The sequence below is a fragment of the Triticum dicoccoides genome, chromosome 7B (assembly GCF_002162155.2).
Source record: "Triticum dicoccoides isolate Atlit2015 ecotype Zavitan chromosome 7B, WEW_v2.0, whole genome shotgun sequence".
Lineage (NCBI taxonomy): Eukaryota > Viridiplantae > Streptophyta > Magnoliopsida > Poales > Poaceae > Triticum > Triticum dicoccoides.
In genome coordinates, this window is record NC_041393.1 from 539,106,630 (window position 1) to 539,122,909 (window position 16,280).

Consider the following 16,280-nt stretch of genomic DNA (forward strand, 5'->3'; position numbering starts at 1 on the left):
TTATCGCATACCTTTGCCCGGCTTTTCTCCAAGTTGCTTGCTCTCCGCGTCGTGCCTCGACTCCCGGAACAAATCAAGGAAAACCAAAGCTCCTTCATGCTCACTGCCAAGGGCTTGCACGCTAAACACGTGGTCCTTCATGGTCTCATGGTTGACACTGCAAAAGCAATATATACAGTCTCATGGTCCTTCATCTTATAGTCTCGTGGCGCACCTACATTGGTGGCAAATTCACCAAGTGGGTCTGAATGATTCTGTCGTGGACATCCTCAAAAATCATCCTCAACGGGATGCCCAAAAGTCATATTCTTCACTGTTGTGGCATGTGGCAAGGTGACCCCCTTTTGCCGTTATTGTTTCTTCTTTGTGATGGAGGTGCTCAACGCCGTGTTAGTTCATGCAAAGAGCGTCCTCATGTTGGAGCCATCATGTCGGGGTGGTGTCAAGGACCTCATGTCACTGTACGCTGTCGACATGATCGTCCTCCTGTCTTCGACGTGCGACAACCTGATCTTTGGTGGTGCGCCGAGCTTATGCACTAACTTCAACAAGTGCTCCTTTGCGCCAATCCGCTGCAGCACCATCAAGCTTTAGGTGATCGAGATAAGCTTCGCATGTGCTTTCTCATTGCTCACATGCACCTACCTCATGGTCATGACTACGATGAGACGTTTTCTCCTATATATATGGCAATGTGGTTCTATTCGCCGCTAGTCTATCTCTAGCTTAATGTCAAGAATGCCTACATGTAGCCACCACCTGGGTTCTCTTCCTGATGGCATGGTTTGTCGTCTTCGTCGCTGTCTGTATGGCCCTAAGGAAAACCCTCGTGCCTGGTTTGAGCGCTATGTCTCAGTGGTGATTGCGACTGTTTTTGGTGAGTGCTCATGATCCCGCACTTTCGGTCCACCATTCAACTCGTGGCCGAACACTTCTTCTGCATGTCAATCATCACCGGCGATGACTCTTAAGTACATTACCTTTGTGAAGGCTCATCATAGTGAATTTTGTATGTCTGATCTTGGTCCTCTTCGCTACTTCCTTGAGATTGTTCCGTATTTCCTGGAGAAGTATATCCAGGATCTTCTTGCTCATGTTGCTCTTAGTGACGAGCGCATTCTTGAGACACCTATGGAGCCAACATCCACATTTGTGACCACCTCCGCTCCCTGCGAGTCTGCATAGGAACCCTTTGCCTTGCTGCGGGTTTTTATGAGCACTGTCTCAATCCCACATCCCATGTTCCCTTGTCGTGCAACACCATAACCGCACGCTCGAGCACCACCAATGGTGAGCAGGAGCTCGGACAGTAGACGCGTACCTGGATTAAGAACGGGGCAAGCCGACGATAGGCGCTACCTAAAGTCGAGGACAAGGGCGCACAATAGGAGAACCTAGGGTGCTTAATCAAGTGTGTGGCACACAACCAGCGAGCAGGAGAAGAACACCAAGTCGAATCGGCATGGTACGGAGAGTGCACAGGCACGTGGATGCTGGATCAACCGCCACCGCCAGTCTCCGCCTCTGTTGCCTTGTCTATCAGCTATTTTCAGTAGTGGCATCATCGCCTTGGGTAACTTCTGATCTCTCATATTTAGTTTAACGTGGTCTTCTTGGATCCGTCTCCGACGATGTCTCTAATCCGTGGCCCAGTTACCTAGTCATAGCGAGACAGTGTCTCGGCGTCCTTTCGACCTTGTTTACTCTGATCTCAGGGGTCCATCTCCTTTTGCCTCCGCTAGTGACTTCTCTCGACACACCTAGATATACTTTATTTCTTCTCATAGTGAGGTCTTATTTATAAGCCTTTTGCTGTCATGGTTCACACTCTGTTCTCTACGCCTATTCACCATAATGCTTTATATTGTTTTAGAAATCGTAGGGAGGTTTGCCTAGATGTCAAGATCCATGTCCATACTCTACAACACTTTACATTTGTAAACAGAAAGGTGTGGCTTAATTTACACCATCGTAATCTCTAATCCAAGCTAGCCTACTTATGGATTTCGAGCTCGCCCGCTTCTGCCTCGCTTGTGCCTATTTACTGCTATGGTTACTGTGCGGCTCTTCCCAAGACGACTTCCTATCGTGAGGTTGTTCATCCCAAATGGTTGGATGTGATGGCATCGAAGATTGATGCTCTTGCCCGCTCGACACATGGAATCTCATTTCCAGTCTTCCCCATGCTCATCTCAGCACTTGTAAGTGGGTTTACAAGGTTAAGACTGACGATACTCTTGAGCGTTACAAAGCTCGTTTAGTGGTGAGAACATGGTCATGACTACGACGAGACATTTTCTCCTATATATATGGCCCACATGACCGCCCTTCGCAAACTTCTCAATGTGGCTTCTATTCGCCACTAGTCTGTCTCTCAGCTTGATGATGTCAAGAAAGCCAACATGTAGCCACCACCTGGGTTCTCTTCCTGATGGCATGGTTTGTCTTCGTCGTTGTCTATATGGCCCTAAGCAAACCCTCGTGCCTGGTTTGAGCACTTTGTCTTAGTGGTAATTGCGACTGGTTTTTGGCGAGTGCTCATGATCCTGCACTTTGGGTCCACCATTCAACTAGTGGTCGAACATTTCTTCTACAAGCCGATCATCAAACGACGACTCTTCAGAACATTACATTTGTGAAGGCTCGTCATAATGAATGTTGTATGTTTGATACTGGGCCTCTTCGCTACTTCCTTGAGATTGTTCCGTATTTCCTGGAGAAGTATATCCAGGATTTTCTTGCTCATGTTGCTCTCAAAGATGAGCGCATTGTTGAGACTCATGTGGAGCCAACATCCACATTTGTGACCCCCTCGGCTCCCTGCGAGTCTGCATAGGAACCTTTACCTTGTTGTGTGTTTTACGAGCACCGTCTCAATCCCACATCCCGTGTTCCATTGTTGTGCGACACCATAACCACACGCTCGAGCACCACCAATGGTTAGCAGGAGCTCGGACAGTCGACGCGTACCTGGATTATGAACGAGGTGAGCCGAGGACGCGCGCTACCTAAAGTCGAGGCCAAGGGCGCACACTAGGAGAACCTGAGGTGCTTAATCAAGTGTGTGGCACACAACTCGCAAGCAGGAGAAGAACAACAAGCCGAATCGCATGGTACATAGAGTGCACATGCACGTGGGATGCTGGATCAAGTCCTTCTGCCGGCACCGACAGTCTTTGGCTCTGTTGCCTTGTCTACCAGCTATTTTCAGCAGTGACATCATCGCCTTGGGTTGCTTGTGATCTCTCATCCTTAGTTCAACATGGTCTTCTTGGATCAGTCTCCGACGATGTCTCTAATCCGTGGTCCAGTTACCTAGTCATAGCGAGACAGTGTCTCAGCGTCCTTTCGACCTTGTTTACTCCGATCTCAGGGGTCCATCTCCCTCTGCCTCCGCTGGTGACCTCTCTCGACACACCTGGATATACTTTATTTCTTCCCGTAGTGAGGTCTTATCTATAAGCCTTTTGCTGTCATGGTTCACACTCAGTTCTCTACGCCTATTCACCATAATGCTTTATATTGTTTTAGAAATCGTAGGGAGGTTTGCCTAGATGTCAAGACCCATGTCCATATTCTACAACACTATGCGTTTGTAAGCAAAAAGGTGTGGATTAATTTACACCATGGGTTCTCTTCCTGATGGCATGGTTTGCCGTCTTCGTCGCTGTCTATATGGCCCTATGCAAACCCTCATGCCTGGTTTGAGCGATGTCTCAGTGGTGATTGCGACGGGTTTTTGGCGAGTGCTCATGATCCTGCACTTTCGGTCCACCATTCAACTCGTGGTCGAACACTTCTTCTACATGCCGATCATCACCGGCGACAACTCGAAGAACATTACATCTGTGAAGGCTCGTCATAATGAATTTTGTATGTTTGATCTTGGTCCTCGCTACTTCCTTGAGATTGTTCCGTATTTCCTGGAGGAGTATATCCAGGAACTTCTTGCTCATGTTACTCTTAGTGATGAGCGCATTGATGAGACTCCTATGGAGCCAACATCCACATTTGTGAGCACCTCCGCTCCCTGCGAGTATGCATAGGAACCTCTACCTTGCTACGAGTTTTATGAGCACTGTCTCAATCCCAAATCCCGTGTTCCCTTGTTGTGCGACACCATAAATGCACGCTCGAGCATCACCAATGGTGAGCAGGAGCTAGACAGTCGACGCATACTTGGATTATGAACGGGACAAGCCGACGAAAGGCGCTACGTAAAGTCAAGGCCAAGGGCGCACGGTAGGAGAACCTGGGGTGCTTAATCAAGCGCGTGGCACACAACCCGCAATTAGGAGAACACCAAGCCGAATCGGCAGGGTATGGAGAGTGCACATGCACGTGTGATATTGGATCAAGTCCCTTTGCCGCCAGCGCCAGTCTCTTCCTCTTTGTCTTGTCTACCAACTATTTTCAGCAGTGCCATCATCGCCTTGGGTCGCTTGTGATCGTTGATCCCTAGTTCAATGTGGTCTTCTTGGATCCGTCTCCGACGATGTCTCTAATCCGTGGTCCAGTTACCTAGTCATAGCAAGACAGTGTCTCGGCGTCCTTTCGACCTTGTTTACTCTGATCTCAGGGGTCCATCTCCCTTTGCCTCCGCTATTGACTTCTCTCGACACACCTGGATATACTTTATTTCTTCTCGTAGTGAGGTCTTATCTATAAGCCTTTTGTTGTCATGGTTCACACTCAGTTCTCTTCTCTACGCCTATTCACCATAGTGCTTTATATTGTTTTAGAAATTGTAGGGAGGTTTCCCTACATGTCAAGAGCCATGTCTATACTCTACAACACTGTACGTATGTAAACAAAAAGGTGTGGCTTAATTTACACCATCGTAATCTCTATTCCAACCTAGCCTACTGATGGCTTTCGAGCTCGCCCGCTTCTACCTCGCTTTTGCCTATTGACTGCTATGGTTACTGTGCAGCTCTTCCCAAGACGACTTCTTATCGTGAGCTTGTTCATCCCAAATGGCTAGATGTGAAGGCATCAAAGATTGATGCTCTTGCCCTCTTGACACATGGAATATCATTTCCATTCTTCCCCGTGCTCATCTCATCACTTGTAAGTGGGTTTACAAGGTTAAGACTGATGATACTCTCGAGCGTTACACAGCTCGTTTAGTGGTAACAACATGGTCATGACTACGACGAGACGTCTTCTATATATATATATGGCCCACACGACCACTATTCCCACACTTCTCAATGTGACTTCTATTCATCGCTAGTCTGTCTCTCAGCTTGATGTCAAGAATGCCAACATGTAGCCACCACCTGGGTTCTCTTCCTAATGGCATGGTTTGTCGTCTTCGTCGTTGTCTATATGGCCCTAAGCAAACCCTCGTGCCTCGTTTGAGCGCTTTGTCTCAGTGGTGATTGCGACTGGTTTTTGGCGAGTGCGCATGATCCTGCACTTTTGGTCCACCATTCAACTCGTGGTCGAACGTCTTCTACATGCCGATCATCACCGGCGACGACTCTTAAGAACAATACATTTGTGAAGGCTCGTCATAATGAATTTTGTATGATTGATCTTGGTCCTCTTCGCTACTTCCTTGAGATTGTTCCATATTTCCTGGAGAAGTATATCCAGGATCTTCTTGCTCATGTTGCTCGTAGTGATAAGCGCATTGTTGAGACTCCTATGGAGCCAACATCCACATTTGTGAGCACCTCCGCTCCCTGCGAGTCTGCATAGGAACCTTTACCTTGCTACGTGTTTTATGAGCACTGTCTCAATCCCACAACCCGTGTTCCCTTGTTGTGCGACACCATAACCGCACGCTCGAGCATCACCAATGGTGAGCAAGAGCTAGGACAGTCGACGCGTACCTGGATTATGAACGGGGCGAGCCGACGACAGGTGCTACCTTTAGGCCAAGGGCGCACAGTAGGAGAAACTAGGGTGCTTAATCAAGTGCGTGGCACCCACAACCCGCAAGCAGGAGAAGAACAACAAGCCGAATCGCATGGTACATGGAGTGCACATGCACGTGGGATGCTGGATCAAGTCCCTCTGCCGCCACCGCCAGTCTCTGGCTCTGTTGCCTTGTCTACCAACTATTTTCAGAAGTGGCATCATCGCCTTGGGTCGCTTGTGATCTCTCACCCTTGGTTCAACATGGTCTTCTTGGATCCGTCTCCGACGATGTCTCTAATCCGTGGTCCAGTTACCTAGTCATAGCGAGACGGTGTCTCGCTGTCCTTTCGACCTTGTTTACTCTGATCTCAGGGGTCCATCTCCCTTTGCCTCCGCTAGTGACCTCTCTCGACACACCTGGGTCCACTTTATTTCTTCTCGTAGTGAGGTCTTATCTATAAGCCTTTTGCTGTCATGGTTCACACTCAGTTCTCTACGCCTATTCACCATAATGCTTTATATTGTTTTAGAAATCGTAGGGAGGTTTGCCTAGATGTCAAGACCCATGTCCATATTCTACAACACTATGCGTTTATAAGCAAAAAGGTATGGATTAATTTACACCATCGTAATCTCTAATCAAAGCTAGCATACGCTTTCGAGCTCGCCCGCTTCTGCCTCGCTTGTGCCTATTTACTGCTATGGTTACTGTGCGCCTCTTCCTGAGACGACTTATCATGAGGTTGTTCATCCCAAATGGTTGGATGTGATGGCATCGAAGATTGATGCTCTTGCCCGCTCATGCATGGAATCTCATTTCCCTTCTTCCCCGTGCTTTGTGCTTATCTCAGCACTTCTAAGTGGGCTTACAAGGTTAAGACTGGCGATACTCTCGAGCGTTACACAACTCGTTTAGTGGTGACAACATGGTCATGACTACGACGAGACATCTTCCCACACTTCTCAATGTGGCTTCTATTCATCGCTAGTCTGTCTCTCAGCTTGATGTCAAGAATGCCAACATGTAGCCACCACCTGGGTTCTCTTCCTGATGGCATTGTTTGTCGTCTTCGTCGTTGTCTATATGGCCCTAAGCAAACCCTCGTGCCTCGTTTGAGCGCTTTGTCTCAGTGGTGATTGTGACTGGTTTTTGGCGAGTGATAATGATCCTGCACTTTCGGTCCACCATTGAACTCGTGGTCGAACACTTCTTCTACATGTCGATCATCACTGGCGACGACTCTTAAGAACATTACATTTGTGAAGGCTCGTCATAATGAATTTTGTATGTTTGATCTTGGTCCTCTTCGCTACTTCCTTGAGATTGTTTCGTAATTCCTGGAGAAGTATATCCAGGATCCTCTTGCTCAAGTTGCTCTTAGTGATAAGCGCATTGTTGAGACTCCTATGGAGCCAACATCCACATTTGTGAGCACCTCCGCTCCCTGCGAGTCTGCATAGGAACCTTTACCTTGCTACGAGTTTTATGAGCACTGTCTCAATCCCACACCCCATGTTCCCTTGTTGTGCGACACCATAACCGCACGCTCGAGCATCACCAATGGTGAGCAGGTGCTTAATCAAGTGCATGGCACACAACCCGCATGCAGGAGAAGAACAGCAAACCAAATCAAGTCCCTTTGCCGCCAGCGCCAGTCTCTGCCTCTGTTGCCTTGTCTACCAACTATTTTCAGCAGTGGCATCATCGCCTTGGGTCGCTTGTGAACGCTGATCCTAAGTTCAACGTGGTCTTCTTGGATCCGTCTCCGACGATGTCTCTAATTCGTGGTCCAGGTACCTAGTCATAGCAAGACAGTGTCTCGGCGTCCTTTCGACCTTGTTTACTCTGATCTCAGGGGTCCATCTCCCTTTGCCTCCGCTATTGACTTCTCTCGACACACCTGGATATACTTTATTTCTTCTCGTAGTGAGGTCTTATCTAAAAGCCTTTTGTTGTCATGGTTCACACTCAGTTCTCTTCTCTACGCCTATTCATCATAATGCTTTATATTGTTTTAGATATTGTAAGAAGGTTTGCCTAGATGTCAAGAGCCATGTCTATACTCTACAACACCTTTGATACTCTACAACACCATGTCTATACTCTACAACACCTTTGATACTCTACAACACTGTACGTTTGTAAACAGAAAGGTGTGGCTTAATTCACACCATCGTAATCTCTATTCCAACCTAGCCTACTGATGGCTTTCGAGCTCGCCCGCTTCTGCCTCGCTTTTGCCTATTGATTGCTATGGTTACTGTGCAGCTCTTCCCAAGACAACTTCTTATCGTGAGCTTGTTCATCCCAAATGGCTAAATGTGATGGCATCGAAGATTGATGCTCTTGCCCGTTCGACACATGGAATGTCATTTCCCTTCTTCCCCGTGCTCATCTCATCACTTGTAAGTGGGTTTACAAGGTTAAGACTGATGATACTCTCGAGCGTTACACAGCTCGTTTAGTGGTGAGAACATGGTCATGACTACGATAAAAAAAGACGTTTTCTCCTATATATATATGGCCCACACGACCACTCATCGCACACTTCTCAATGTGGCTTCTATTCGTCGCTAGTCTATCTCTCGGCTTGATGTCAAGAATGCCAACATGTAGCGACCACCTGGGTTCTCTTCCTAATGGCATGGTTTGTCGTCTTCGTCGTTGTCTATATGGCCCTAAGCAAACCCACGTGCCTGGTTAGAGCGATGTCTCAGTGCTGATTGCGACTGGTTCTTGGCGAGTGCTCATGATCCTGCACTTCCGGTCCACCTTTCAACTCATGGTCGAAAACTTCTTCTACATGCCGATCATCACCGACGACGACTTTTAAGAACATTACATTTGTGAAGGCTCGTCATAATGAATTTTGTATGTTTGATCTTGGTCCTCTTCGCTACTTCCTTGAGTTTGTTCCGTATTTCCTCGAGAAGTATATCCAGGATATTCTTGCTCATGTTGCTTTTAGTGATGAGCGCATTGTTGAGACTCCTATGGAGCCAACATCCACATTTGTGACCACCTCCGCTCCCTGCGAGTCTGCATAGGAACCTTTACCTAGCTACGAGTTTTATGAGCACTGTCTCAATCCCACACCCCGCGTTCCCTTGTTGTGCGACACCATAACCGCACGCTCGAGCACCACCAATGGTGAGGAGGAGCTCGGACAGTCGACGCGTACCTGGATCATGAACGGGGCGAGCCGACGACACGCGGTACCTAAAGTCGAGGCCAAGGGCGCACACTAGGAGAACCTGAGATGCTTAATCAAGTGCGTGGCACACAACCCGCAAGCAAGAGAAGAACAAGAAGCCGAATGCCATGGTACATAGAGTGCACATGCACGTGGGATGCTGGATCAAGTCCCTCTGCCGCCACCGCCAGTCTCTGGCTTTGTTGCCTTGTCTACCAGCTATTTTCAGGAGTGACATCATCGCCTTGGATCGCTTGTGATCTCTCATCCTTAGTTCAACATGGTCTTCTTGGATCCGTCTCCAACAATGTCTCTAATCCGTGGTCAAGTTACCTAGTCGTAGCGAGACAGTGTCTCAGCATCCTTTCGACCTTGTTTACTCTGATATTAGGGGTCCATCTCCCTTTGCCTCCGCTAGTGACCTCTCTCGACACACCCGAATATACTTTATTTCTTCTCGTAGTGAGGTCTTATCTTTAAGCCTCTTGTTGTCAGGGTTCACACTCAGTTTTCTTCTCTACGCCTATTCACCATAATGCTTTATACTGTTTTAGAAATTGTATGGAGGTTTGCCTAGATGTCAAGAGCCATGTCTATACTCTACAACACCTTTGATACTCTACAACACCATGTCTATACTCTACAACACCTTTGATACTCTACAACACTGTACGTTTGTAAACAGAAAGGTGTGGCTTAATTTACACCATCGTAATCTCTATTCCAACCTAGCCTACTGATGGCTTTCGAGCTCGCCCGCTTCTGCCTCGCTTCTGCCTATTGACTGCTATGGTTACTGTGCAGCTCTTCCCGAGACAACTTCTTATCGTGAGCTTGTTCATCCCAAATGGCTAAATGTGATTACATCGAAGATTGATGCTCTTGCCCGCTCGACACATGGAATATCATTTCCCTTCTTCCCCGTGCTCATATCATCACTTGTAAGTTGGTTTACAAGGTTACGACTGATGATACTCTCGAGCGTTACACAGCTCGTTTAGTAGTGAGAACATAGTCATGACTACAATAAAACGTTTTCTATTATATATATGGCCCACACGACCACTCTTCGCACACTTCTCAATGTGGCTTCTATTCGTCGCTAGTCTGTCTCTCAGCTTGATGTCAAGAATGCCAACATGTAGCCACCACCTGGGTTCTCTTCCTGATGGCATGGTTTGCCGTCTTCGCCGCTGTCTATATGGCCCTAAGCAAACCCTTGTGCCTGGTTAGAGCGATGTTTCAGTGGTGATTGCGACTGGTTTTTGGCGAGCGCTCATGATCCTGCCCTTAAGGTCCACCATTCAACTCGTGGTCGAACACTTCTACATGTCGATCATCACTGGCGACGACTCTTAAGAACAATACATTTGTGAAGGCTCGTCATAATGAATTTTGTATGTTTGATCTTGGTCCTCGTCGCTACTTCCTTGAGATTGTTCCGTATTTCCTGGAGAAGTATATCAAGGATCTTCTTGCTCATGTTGCTCTTAGTGATAAGCGCGTTGTTGAGACTCCTATGGAGCCAACATCCACATTTGTGAGCACCTCCGCTCCCTGCGAGTCTGCATAGGAACCTTTACCTTGCTACGAGTTTTATGAGCACTGTCTCAATCCCACACCCCGCGTTCCCTTGTTGTGCAACACCATAACCGCACGCTCAAGCATCACCAATGGTGAGCAAGAGCAAGGACAGTCGACGCATACCTGGATTATGAACGGGGCGAGCCGACGACAGGTGCTACCTAAAGTCAAGGCCAAGGGCGCACAATAGGAGAACCTGGGGTGCTTAATCAAGTGCGTGGCACACAACCCGCAAGTAGGAGAAGAACACCAAGCCGAATCGGCAGGGTACGGAGAGGCACATGCACGTGGGATGCTGGATCAAGTCCCTTTGCCGCCAGCGCCAGTCTCTGCATCTGTTGCCTTGTCTACCAACTATTTTCAAGAGTGGCATCATCGCCTTGGGTCGCTTGTGAACGCTGATCCTTAGTTCAACGTGGTCTTCTTGGATCCGTCTCCGACGATGTCTCTAATCCGTGGTCTAGGTACCTAGTCATAGCGAGACAGTGTCTCAGCGTCCTTTCGACCTTGTTTACTCTGATCTCACGGGTCAATCTCCCTTCGCCTTCGCTAGTGACTTCTCTCGACACACCTGGATATACTTTATTTCTTCTCATAGTGAGGTCTTATCTATAAGCTTTTTGCTGTCATGGTTCACACTCAGTTCTCTTCTCTACGCCTATTCACCATAATGCATTATATTGTTTTAGAAATTGTAGGGAGGTTTGCCTAGATGTCAAGAGCCATGTCTATTCTCTACAACACCTTTGATACTCTACAACACTGTACGTTTGTAAACAGAAAAGTGTGGCTTAATTTACACCATCGTAATCTCTATTCCAACCTAGCCTACTGATCGCTTTCGAGCTCGCCCGCTTCTACCTCGCTTTTGCCTATTGACTGCTATGGCTACTGTGCAGCTCTTCCCGAGACGACTTCTTATCGTGAGCTTGTTCATCCCAAATGGTTAAATGTGATGGCATCCAAGATTGATGCTCTTGCCCGCTCGACACATGGAATATCATTTCCCTTCTTCCCCGTGCTCATCTCATCACTTGTAAGTGGGTTTACAAGGTTAAGACTGATGATACTCTAGAGCGTTACACAACTCGTTTAGTGGTGAGAACATGGTCATGACTAATATAGAGAGAGAGAGAGAGAGAAAGTCTATTTAAGACGCAGGGTGAAGAATAACTTATTCCTCACCCTAGTCGACCGACCGAGTGACAGACAACCGGCTCAACCAGGTAAAATTATACCCCGCCGCCGACCGTCGTAATTTTAATTTGACGCAGGAATTGGTCGGCTGGTCGTGGGAATTGGGAGGTGCGAGCGGTTTCCACTTTCGACATCGGATAGTGCGCGGTCAGCGGCCGATGGGCTCGTTGTGCTCGGTGGAGGATTCGCTCGCTTCCCGATCCTCCTCTCCTCCGATCTCTCGTGTTATCCGGAGGCGACAACGGCGGTCGGCGGCGAAGGTTACGGAGCGGTCGGCGATTCGGGTGCGGCTGCTATGGCGGCGGCCACTGCCAAATCACCCGGCTGCTCCGTCAGAGAAGGCGCCGGCGACAGCCAGCCGTCGAAAGGAGAATACGCTGGTGCCAGCCATCTTCCGTAAGGTATGCGCTCTTCCCCTTTCTAACTTCGTATTTCTCTTCCCTTTCCATGGATCCAGATCCGATGCATACCTATGGAAGAAAATAAGTAAATAACGAGTGCTTCCAATTTTAGGGCTATCGCCTACTTGTTCTAGGCCCTCACTTGATTTCTTCATTCAATCTTAGAAGCTAAATTAATATAGTTCTTATTCTTGTTTTCTTGGAGACTGATGCTTCCAAATTGGATCGTAAAAGTTCCTCTTTCGCATTTTTCTTGAGATGCCTATGCTCTAGGCTGTGAGATTAGCAATTTTATTAGGTGGACTCTTATTTGTGTGAAATAACAAATATGGACAGCGGAGGTGCTGCAAAGGAGCTGCTGAATAGGGGGATCAAGAAGAGGCAGGACCAATAGGATGGCAGTATGACACTATGCCATTATGTCAATGGAGGAGAAGGAGGCCGTGTCAATGGCAAAGAACAAGAGGAGCACAACAAGGCCCGTGAGGAGGAAGAACATCACAAGATTATCTTCTTTGTTACAGCCAAAGGTAATAGCTCTAACTCTTCTCAGTTTAGATGAATTGTTCCTTCTTACCAGCTCCAGTGTTTCCGATGAACTGGACTGGCTCTTGGTTAATCAATTAATTGTCATGAAAAAGAAGATAATAGTGAAATTTAAATAAAGATTGGCTTCCCTATTGTACCCTTTCCTGATGGAGGCTGCAGTATTTCTCTAGGAGAAAGCTCCTATTCCATTGTAGGCTCTCTGTTTGCTACATGGGAGAAAGAAATTAAGTGTGTTGTTCTGAAAAAGGGTGATTAGTCAAACATGACGAGTCACTTGATAAAAAAAAAGGGCAACCTGGTGCATGTAGCTCCCGTTTGCGCAGGGTCCAGGGAAGGGTCCGACCACTTTGGGTCTATAGTACGCAGCCTTTCCCTACATTTCTGTAAGAGGCTGTTTCCAGGACTTGAACCCATGACCTCATGGTCACGAGGCAGCAGCTTTACCACTGCGCCAAGGCTCCCCTTCTCACTACCCATTTGATAACAGAAGAAAATTAAACCCCATGTCTCTGTATCAAAAGATGCAGGAACTTAAGGCTCCACAATTTACAGAGAAATACGCAATATAAGTGTGATTGCCTCATGGTTCATTTTTTACACTGGCCAAATCTAAGGTACGTATGATGCTTAGCGCCTATCCTTTGCAAGATGCTAGTTAATTCAAACTTTAAGTATATACTGTCCTTTGCTATAAAGCTGCAGAGGTGTCAATCTTTTGTTCAGAATATGATATCCAAGCTGTAGAGGTGGCACATAACATAGGGCCGGAGACAGAAACTTTTGTGAAACATAGCTTGTGTGAGACTTGTAGCGAAGCTGCAAAAAAATTATTGAACTTAACAAGGAAAAGGTAGGTTACCCTTGTAAATCTGTCAAGTAATTTTATAAAACAAAATTCACTAAAGGATCAATTTAACTGATGAGAGGTCCTAATCCTGTTTGTACTTTGGTTCGTCTTGTTTTAGTTCCTACTGACCTTGTTCATGGATCCAGGAATCGAGAAACGCAAGATGATTTTGCAAGTTAGCAATAATTACCGTAATAAAGCTGCCACACTTGCCTTCTTGGAAGATCCATTGAAGAAACATGGCAAATCTAACCAATTGATGTTTGTTTTAAAGAAACATAGCTTGATATTGTTGCTAGTAGCTTACAGTAACTGAGAACAGGTGACACAATCACATTTGAATGGGCATGTCTAGGTTTTGCCTCTCAAGGAACACGCATTCATTCTCTTCCGAGTTTGAGCTTAACCTGTACTATACTATTTCCATTAGCACTATGCATTCCAGTTTTGGACACTCCAAGGTATGCTTCGCAAAACTAATCATTCTCGGATCAGCACATCATATGACCGAAAATACATGGCCTTTAGTTAGCTCATAGTAACTGTCTACATGTTTATTGATCCAAAGAAGATGTCTTGTAAAACCGAATTACATAAGCATTTTAGTGTAAAACATGATCTGGATGATGGCATTACCCTTTAATCTGCCTTGGCATGATATGTCCACGTATATTCAGTGTGCTCTTTCACTAGAGAACAATAGTAGTAGTTGTAAGTTTCTCCAAAAGTTTCTGCCAAAAATCACCATGTTACAACCATTAGTTCCTGGAAATTGTAGTGGGGAAGAACCCATTTATTAATTTCAGAACCAGCATTTTTGGGTTGCATATTTTGTAATGTGTTCGACTGTTTTGAACTAGTGGAATAAAATTGCAGACACCATTATTAAATTTCACATGTCCTGTGATGCCTCTTTGACCTCTAATTAGGTAGCAGTTCTATGTTGGTATCGTGGTTGTCAACAGAAATTGCATTGGTGTCTGCGGCAACTACCACAAATTTTCGTTCCATGGTATCTAGCCACTTGCAAATTTTCTTTAGCTTGTAGTTTGCTGTTAATTTTGTTGGCATGTTCTTCTACTGTTTCCTGATTCTCATGGTAGTACAAATATCCAATTTTAAAAGAAAGGTATTTCCCTTAAAAAAAGGTATTTGTCTCCAACTAGCATTATGTCTTGCTGTGGTTTGTATAAATTGAAGCGCGGTTCATTCTTTAGTTCAGTTTTGTTGTTGGAGTGATCCAGGTGAGGCCGCACCATATAACTAAGCTCTAGTTATTGTCATCAATCATGGTGAACTGCATGAAACATATTGTTTTCTCCTCTTTGCAGAATTCCCCTAGTGAACCGACTTTACGGCTATAGCATAATTGCCTCAAAGAAAGTCATCGCTTGAATTTTGTAAGGTGTAGGAGAAAGATTTTTTTTTGTAAATATGTACCTTTGTACCATAATATGTCATGGGCAAATCTCGTTTATGAATTGGTTGCAATTCTGGTTCATCGGCTGCACCATATGCAAATATGCATGCATTTTTTAGAAGTCGATAATTTTTTAATTGCAAGTGTAGGTGATCTATATATCTCGCCGATCCAGGTTTTGTTATTTTATCAGGAAAATGGCAAATAGGGATTCCACTGTAATCGAGGAAGGAACATGCTGTTTGTGAGTGAGTTGGAGACGAAGTATCTAGAGGCACTCATGTGCAGATTACAAGATGTGCCACTTTTAGTTGTATAGTATCAATGCACGGGAGATATAGCTCATAGTCCTTGTTGCACGAATGTACAGAAAATGGTTTTACGTTGCAAAATCTTATGGGCACATGAGGCCATGTCAAAAGTTTTGATGTCTGTGTGATTTTAAGAGTACTCAAGGTTTTGCTGATTATTCTTGTTTCGTGTGTTTTTATGCTGACAAGTACAATTAAGCAATAAGCTATAGCGATGTATCCTTCATTGTGTTTTTTTATTTCTGATGTGCGCAATATCGGTTTTATAAATAGTATAAACAGCAGATTGCTTACATTTATCTCTATATAAAACGTACATCAAGAATTTTACGTGGGTTGTTACATCAGTTTCGTGGCGTTGGCTCACGATGGCTAAACAAAATGAAATTTGTCGAAATCTGGTTTCAGGGTGGTGTCCCGTAACACGGAGTATTTTGTATTTACGTTAGCAACAGGAAATCTGTTTCGGGGTGTTGGCTCACGACGGCTAAAAAAAGGATTTTGTACGTAATCTGGTGTCACGGTGGTGGTTCCATAATATTACGTTAGCAACAGGAAAGTTACCTCGTCTAGTTTGCTGATGCCTGATGGTTGGCTCACGAAGGCAAACCATAATCTTACCTCGGCGACCAACTTTTCTACAACGGGGATGGATTGGACGCTGAAATGGCTGGGGTGAAGAATCAGAATTCTTCCCCCTGGGTGACGAATAGCGCAACCCTATATATATATATATACACACGACCACTCTTCGCACACTTCTCAATGTGGCTTCTATTCGTCGCTAGTCTGTCTCTCAGCTTGATGTCAAGAATGCCAACATGTAGCCACCACTTGGGTTCTCTTCCTGATGGCATAGTTTGTCGTCTTCGCCGCTGTCTATATGGCCCTAAGCAAACCCTCGTGCCT

At 46.0% G+C, this 16,280-nt stretch overlaps 2 long non-coding RNA genes across 7 annotated transcripts in view; one reads left to right on the forward strand and one right to left on the reverse strand.

The window, feature by feature from the left end:
• The window catches only part of LOC119338053, a 47,071-nt gene that overhangs the window by 20,233 nt on the left and 10,558 nt on the right, over positions 1-16,280 (reverse strand). For 3 of the 6 annotated variants that reach the window (XR_005163773.1, XR_005163774.1, XR_005163775.1), the window contains exon 5: positions 14,277-14,371. The exons of the other annotated variants lie outside the window; for them this stretch is intronic. This is a non-coding gene — a long non-coding RNA (uncharacterized LOC119338053). The remainder of the gene's footprint in view (positions 1-14,276; positions 14,372-16,280) is intronic. 6 annotated transcript variants of the gene reach the window in all.
• LOC119338054 lies at positions 11,224-14,360 on the forward strand. Its single transcript, XR_005163779.1, has 3 exons — positions 11,224-12,244; positions 12,581-12,774; positions 13,315-14,360. It is a non-coding gene; the product is annotated as an uncharacterized LOC119338054 (long non-coding RNA).